Raw genomic sequence first — 8,401 nt, 5'->3', positions numbered from 1 at the left:
TCGGTTAATTTAACGGTTAACCCCGTTAACTCAAGAAAATAAATAATAAAAAAATATAGAGGATTAATATGTGTACGTTATTAACAGTTAGCCGAGCCCAGTTGAAGAAAGGCATTACGATTAAATCAGAAAGGAATCGTCTACAGGTGAGTTCTAGCCCCCTTTTTCCTTTTAACGTTTTTGGGCCTGTATGCATACTCCTATGTGAAAGAATAGATATATGTGACTTTAGTTAATGATATATATCTTGTAAGAACGTGTTTATATATATATATATGGATGTTTGAATGATAGTTAGAATGGAAAGAGTTAAGGATTATATCCTACTAATGCTTGCATAGAATGCTATATGAATATCAAGGAGGATGAATGTTATGCATAGAAGAATCCCTCTAACTTTATAAGGCTCGGTTATGAGCAAAGATTGGAGGCTCGGTTACGAGCAAGGAAGGCTCGGTTATGAGCAAAGATTGGAGGCTCGGTTACGAGCAAGGAAGGCTCAGTTATGAGCAAAGATAATAGGCTCGGTTATGAGCAAAGATAGTAGGCTTGGTTATGAGCAAAGATAGGAGGCTCGGGTACGAGCAAGGAAGGCTCGGTTATGAGCAAAGATAGGAGGCTCGGTTATGAGTAAGAGTAGAAGGCTCAGTTAGGAGTAAGTGTATAAGAATATAGTTATGAAATGATTGATAAACAGACATAGAGAAAGTGAATAAATAATTATAAACGTTATGCTATATATACATGTATGAAAGATGTGATTTGCTTATAATCGTATGTTATGAAAGTAAAGAAACGTTAGAATTCACTCAGCATATAGCTGACTTTTAGTATGCATGCAGGTATTGTGATGACGTGGCAAGCTTGAGGCGCGTACGAGGCTGTCCATATTGAAGAATATGAGTAAACCCAACACCGAATGTATCAAACTGAGTTTCCGTTGCAAATTGATTATGCTTCCGCTATATCAAACTGAGTTTATGAGTAAACCCAACACCGAATGTAAGTCTACCGGGATCGGGGCCTTACAAGTTGGAAATTCCGACGCATTTCGAACGCAGCTTAGTTTTTGTCGAAAATGTGTCGGAACGTACGACAAAAAATTAGGTTTCATTTATCATCGGAAATGTGTCATAGATGTGTGGCAAATTCCGAAGAAAAAATTTGCGAAACAAATTTTCGTAGCAATGGTACCCATTTTCTTGTAGTGTGTTATACATCAGGTCCGGTTCATCAAGTGGGCAGATCAAATCACGTACTTAACGGCACCCAAACTGGAAGATCCTCCACGATCGACCCATCCGCAACAAATGGAGCCACATTTTATTTGCATTTATTTTCCATGTCAACTTTATTTATTTTATTCTCTTTGTTTGTTTTTTCCATGCACGTATTCTTTTCTAATAGTTAGGTTATTTCAATCTTGACCAATTCGATGGTGTTCTTTTAACCGGTCCTCTAACCGTAATATTGTATTTGTATCTTCGGTTAAAGATCGTAGCCCGACGGTTTGTTTTAGGTGGTGAATCTGTATCCAAAATCGGTAGTTAAACTATCCGTTTTTTATATTCGATTTCAATTCCTGCCCATTACCCGTGATTTTCTCTATCATTTGGAATCAAAGCAGCGATGACTCGTATTCAATATACATTCACATTTTATCCAATTTTGAAAAAAAAAAGGTTATCAATGCCCTATATGAATAGATCGGGGGAACAAAAGCTATGGAAGGGAAACCAACATGAATCACAAGCAATGGTTGATGTCCTAGTTTGAGAAAATCAAGAATGGAAACAACAATTGCGGTGTATGGACATCAGATTAAGGAACTCAAACATAGATTCTTGCTAATTAACGGGCTCAGTTTAGAACCGAGAAACCAAGAAGATAGCTTCCTAAATATGTCTTTACTTATCTTGCAACGCTAAAGGAACAAAATACATCTGCTCATAAATATTCAGATGAGGTTATCGTCAGCGTTCTATATGACGAAAATGAATTTATGAATGAAGAAGTAACACCTTGAAGACACAACAGATGAGGTTGATTCGAACAAAGAAATGAGATACGATGAAGAAGGAACTAAGCCCATGAAGAAGAGTGTTTGTTTGTGAAACGAGTTATTAGTAGGACTTCCGATCAAGAGGAAAGTCTTCAACATCACACCAGTTTTGGTACCCTCTTTGGATCAGGATTGCACTGGTCAAAGGGTGTACAAGAGTTATTCTCGGTTGAACTCAAAGAAAGGAAAGAAACCGCTTCCCTGAATCCGCACTAAATACTTAATTGTGCAGTGCAGGGGAAGTTGTCGTCCCAAGTTCAAGTGTGGCAACTTGAATGGTGACCTTTGGAATCTAATCATAAGTTTAGGTGGTGATTTCTGTATTCTAAACGTGTGTTAGACGCCCTTCGGTTTGGTTCGGTGGTGTATCTGTATCCAAAACGAGCCGTTAATCTATCCATTTTATACTCGAATCAAATTTCTATCCGTTACCAGTAATCTTGCTATCATATGTAGTCTAGAAAGAAATCGTAAAAAAAAAAAAGAAAAGAATTTGCTAGAAGTCGTAAATTAAATTATTAGACTTGGAAGTTGCTTTCATGATAACCGATTAATTATTTGATCTAGATATGCCTAGACTTAAATTCCCTATATTTAATAACTAGTGTTTTACCGGCGCGTTGCGTCAGGCAAACTTGGACGGTGGTAAAACTCAAGTGTTGTCCATCTCGGTCGTTGAATTTGTAAGTCGACGCGAATTCAGGTGATTTCGGTTACGTGCGTTATGGGCATAGCGTCGGTCAGTAAAACTCGGTCTTTGTAAAACCCGGGCGCGAGACGGTGAGTCTAAACAAATTTGGTCGGTTTCCGTCATGTTCGTTACGTTACCAAAACTAAAACAAATAAAAAAAAAGGTATACACAACACACCAAATTGAATTTAGCAAAAAAAAAAAAAAAGGCTAACAAACAATAACAACCATATCCCATGGCAAAGATTTGAACTTGGGTGGCAAACCACATTAGACATAAAAGCATTCCCACACAACCAATATGCTAGAAGTCAAGTTGTTTTTTAAGTGAAAAATACCTATTATATACTAAAATGAAAGTTTATAAAAATAGAAACTTTGTGGCACAAAACTTCTCTTTTATACTATACTAGTTTTTAACCCGGCGCGTTACGCCGGGCAGGTTGGTAAATCCGAACGTTGGTAAGACACAAGCATTACCGGTCCTAAGTGTTGAGGCGGTATGTTGACGTGAATTCGGTCAGTTTCTGTTACATGTGTTATTGTACGGAAACTAAAACAAAAAAAAGTTATAAAAATTGAGATGGAACATTGGGATAGCATTGGTCGGTGAAACTTGAGCGTTGGTAAAGCCCGAGCGTTGTCGGTCCCTGGCAGTGAGTCTATGCAAATTTGGTTGGGTTTTTCACGTTCGTTATAAAACCGGACTAAAAAAAAAGAATTGTCATTCAGTCAGTTTCGTTACGGTACTATAACTAAAACAAAATGCACTAAGTCTACGCAAATTATGTCAGTTTTTATCACATCCGTTACGGTATATTGGTATTGGAACTAACCTAATAAAAAACAAACATAACAAAGATAATTAGAAATATAATTATCAAAGTTTAAAACAAATTACAAACCAAAAAAAAAAAAAACAAAACAAAACTTGGTCCAATGAAATCTTACCAAATGGACCAATCATAGTCCAGCGTCGCCAAACTTCTCTTTTATATATATTACTATACTAGTTTTAGAGCACGTGTCACACACGGGATAATTCAAATTATAAAATTATAAGTAAAACAAATAATTCTATAACATATATGAAAAAAATATATTACATCTATGCTTGTTCTATACAATGTGTACATAAATTGATTTTATTTATATCACAAAATGATTTTTTTAAATGAACTTAATAAAAAAATGTCCGTGCAAAAACATACCCGAGAATGCTTCTTTCTATTGAAAAATTCATTCTCAGTGTCATATATGTATAATTGAAAGAATTTTGGTTATAAACTAATTTCGGAAATAAGACTTCTCATACGATAGTAGTTCTAACCACTCAAACTAAATACAAAATGAGCGTTACCTTTATTGATATATTTATCAATTTACCACCCATCAAAGAAAAGTAGAACATTAAATTGTAATAATGGATGTTCTTCAAGAACTATGTTTTTCTAAGCCACACCATGAAAAATATTTTGATAGTTTCAGAGGGCTTCTCGACTTTGTCATAATGACAACATAAAAAATATGTTAACCCATTCAATTTTGTAAATATTTTGTTTCATTTGAGCATAGTTTAGCATGTCATGCTTCCCATACAATGTTCTGATCACCATTAAAAGAAAAATTAATGTTGACATAAATATTTCAAATTTGATAAAAGTTAAGCATTGATATGCATGGTGGTGGCATGTCGAAGTTCGCAATATTTTCTTAAATTTTAATAGTTGAGGAGAAAATAGTTAGTTTGCTAAATCCCGAACCTTTTGATTATTTCAAAAAAATACCCTTAAAAATAAATTTGAAACCCGAATCATGTTTAAAATTTAACTTTCATACTTTTGGCATATTAAAGTCAACACTTTGAACACGTAACAAATTTGACGATAAATCTATTTTGCATTCTCAAACTTCTAAAAATACTCAAAATTTTCATTTTTGACCCAAACAAATTTTGACTAAAATGTAGTTAACTTGTACCAAACAATCCATTTAACAACTTTTGACCTATAAATCAAATTTAAGTTCCACAAAAAAAACCTGAAACAATTTTCGTTTGAGAAATATGATTTGTTGTTGATTTTTGGAATTTACTAAATATTTTGAATATATAGTAAAATAATATGTTAATATTTATATTTATAAAAATATATAGATATTATATAAATATAGTGTAAAAGGAAAGTGAATAATTATTGATTTATTACATATATTAGGGTATATTAGTTTTGGGGAGAAAAAATTATAAGAATTAATCAAAACATTACAAATGTGTATATTTATTTTACTTTATTAGAATAGGTAGATATATAATAAGATTAAATGGTACAATAAAATGCATGAATTCATGTGTGTAGGTAGAAGTAGATCACGCATATAGGGCCGGTTGTGGGCGAGGAGGGATTCGAACCCCCGACACCGTGGTTCGTAGCCACGTGCTCTAATCCTCTGAGCTACAGGCCCCACTGCGTCTCCGCTGGATCTGTTCCCGGAAGTACCCTCAAAAAAAGGAACCTTTGCTCTCCCCAGCCATTTCGGGTTAAGAAGATGTCAAAACGCCTTTATCTCTATTTTATCTCTATAAGAACGGCGCGTTCCGAGGTGTGAAGTGGGAGAGAAGAGATGTCATAATTGGGGTTTTGAATAAGACGGCCTTTTTATTTTTCATTTTTTTGGGCCAAATATATGGTTAGTTATGGGCTTGACACGTTGGGCCGGCTAGCTTATGAATGGGCCTTGGTAGCCCCCACCTAAATGCAAATTGATTTATGAATGTATCAAAGGCGTTACCCATAAATCAAAGTTGGTTCCATAGACCTTCTAGAAACATTAGATTAGCTTTAGACATCAGAACTCATATTTAAACTAGTTGTGTGAACCTTGCAACGCATGATCCTAGTTATCTTAGCGATGATAGACCACTAGCAAAATGAACCTTGGTGCGTGGACTGAAAACTTAAACCAAAGCATTACCTATGACTTACCTCATGCCAAACCCAAAAGATTTGGTTTAACCAAGAACTTTAGTAAATGGACTTAGAACCTAAACCACCATACCTTAACAAGTCTAAGCAAAGAGGCAAGATAGGGTTCGGTTAGTTGGTATGTTAAAACTAAGCAAGTAATTAACTAATGGTTACTTACTTGATAATAATTAGCTGAGTGAAGTAGAAGAAAGGAAGTACGACTCAATCCGAATGTAACCGCATTCAGATGACTTTCTAGCCCCCTTCTCCTTTAAAGTTTTTGGGGTTGTGTGCGTACTTTTACGTGCATAAAATGATATACGTGCTTATGGTTGAAAATTGTATATCTTGAGTGTTTGTTATATATAATTTTCTGTGAGAATGTTAGAACGATAAGAATAGGGAGCGGGCCCTACTAAAACCTGCAAAGAATAGGGGGCGGGTCCTATTAATACCTTCGAAGCATAGGGACGGGCCCTACTAATACCTGCAAAGAATCAAGTTGCGTCCCTTATAGTTTCCGCGAAGAATCGGCGTGAGGCCCTTATAATTTCCACGAAGAATCAAGGTGCGGCCCTTATAATTTCCGCGAAGAATCAGGGTGCGGCCCTTATAATTTCCATAATTATAATATATTATTATTATTATTATTGGGTCATTTCCGTTCATTGAAGAATGAAAAAAACACTCATTCTTAAAGGAATGAAAATGCTATAAATAGAAGGAGTTTCATTTCTTAAGGAGTAATCCATTCCATTAACATATGACAACCAAAAATGTTTAAATTCATTCTATTGTAATGATTCATTCCATTCTACGTTTCATTCCTTCATACCAAACATTACCTTATTGTTATTATTATTATTGTTATTATTATTATTATTAAGAGAGTACTACCAAAATGCCCTTGTTGTCAGCTTGTCAATTGACGGAGTGGCACAAAAGAATCCGCCGAAAAAATATGATAGCATAGATCATCCAATTTAAGAATGAGACCTGTAGAGTATCCCACCCATATGGCACAGGAGAACAAATCAAAATTTTCTTTTTTTTAAATTAAGTTGCTGTTGAGACGAGGGTAAAAAAATTACTGTTGAGATGGGCCCACCTTCAAAGACCATGACCATTCCATAACTTGAAACGCCATACCACAATTGTACCATCCCGCTGCCTCCTCGTCCTTGCCGATCCATCTTATCCGGACACCTCCATGCAAGCAACGTTTGGAAAAGATCTTTATATGCTCTCTTGAGAATCTTTGTCTCCTCTTCAACTAATTATGCCGCGTTCGTCTCACAGAATGAAATGAAATTGGAATTGAAATTTGCATAGGATTTTGAATTGGAAAGAATTGTATATCTACATTATTTTGTTTTTTATTTATATTTTGTTTTTTGATGTTTTTATTATTTTTTTTGAATTTTTTAGGTGTTTTCTATTAAGATCAAAAACCCCTAAAAAATATTCAAAAATAATAATACAAAATTCATAACGCAAAATATAAATAAAAAAAAGTAAAAAAAAACTAAAATGTTTTATTCGTTGTCCTCGTTAAAAAAAAGCTCGAGAAATGAGTCGAAACCTAAAATCGACGAATACGAACCAAATGCGCTATGACGCGGAGCGTTGATCCGAAGTGACACGGAGTGTCGAACCAAACAAACTGAAGTGACATGGAGCATCGAACTAAATGCGAACTGACCTGGAGAGTCAAACCGAACTGACCCCGGGCGACCAAACGTGAATCGACCAAAGCGTCGAATCTGACGCGAACCGACCTGGGGCGTCGTACCGGACGCGAACCAACCTGGGGCGTCGAACCGAACGCAAACGGACCCGAAGCGCCGACCTGAAAGCGCTACGACCGGGAGCATCGACCTGAACACGAGCATACCCGAAACGTCGACCTATCAAAGATTCCAATGAATTTATTTGAATTTCTTCGCATTTTGGTAGGATTTGAAATTCCTTTATTTAAAGAAATTTGAATGAATTGAATATAATCCCAATTCTTTGACAACCGAACACATCAAAATTAATTAAGATTCCAATTTTAACGAAACAAACACGTCATATTACGGGATTTTAATTCCAATTTCTTTGAATTTCCATGAATTGTATGAAACGAACACGCCATTAAAGTTTCATGAGAACTAAATTACTTTTTTGAATCATAGCCTGAAACCTAAAATGTTTGTTTACGTTATGATTTTTCTCCATTTATTTTTTATTCAAGTCACAACATTTACCATTTAAAATTGTAAGAGATATTCAGTTAAATTATAAAGTTACAGATTGAGAAGTTGGTGTGAATGACTGAATGCTCTTATTAATTATTATATCAGTCTAAAATACTTTATTTCATTTTGAAACGTCTTTATTTCATTTTGAAACGTTTGTGTTTCACCATTTTAAATATATTAAACCTTAATATTTCGCGGTTTACAAAAATCCAAAATTGAGACGTTTTTTTTTTTATTTTCAAGTCCCAAACTTGAGATGTTATATCAAATTACTAAAAAATATTTAATTTCTAAAATTTTTTATATAAATAGAAGAATAAAGTGTTAAAATCGTCTCTGAGGTTTGGTTAAATATGCGAATTTTGTTGAAAAAGATTGTTTTTCGCAACTAGACCATCAAGGTTTCCAATTTATTGCTAATTACATTCAAATTGCTAAC

The 8,401-nt window shown here is 34.6% G+C and overlaps 1 non-coding gene across 1 annotated transcript; it reads right to left on the bottom strand.

Annotated features, from left to right (window-relative positions):
* Window positions 1-5,142: 5,142 nt before the first annotated feature.
* TRNAR-ACG (transfer RNA arginine (anticodon ACG)) lies at window positions 5,143-5,216 on the bottom strand. Its single transcript has one exon. It is a non-coding gene; the product is annotated as a tRNA-Arg (tRNA).
* Between the last annotated feature and the right edge of the window lie 3,185 nt (window positions 5,217-8,401).

This window comes from Bidens hawaiensis, unplaced genomic scaffold (assembly GCF_021521415.1).
Source record: "Bidens hawaiensis isolate Kalapana, Puna unplaced genomic scaffold, B.hawaiensis_p1.1 tig00036000_1, whole genome shotgun sequence".
Lineage (NCBI taxonomy): Eukaryota > Viridiplantae > Streptophyta > Magnoliopsida > Asterales > Asteraceae > Bidens > Bidens hawaiensis.
The sequence above is the reverse complement of the archived record's forward strand: the minus strand, read 5'-3'. Positions and strand labels throughout refer to the sequence as shown.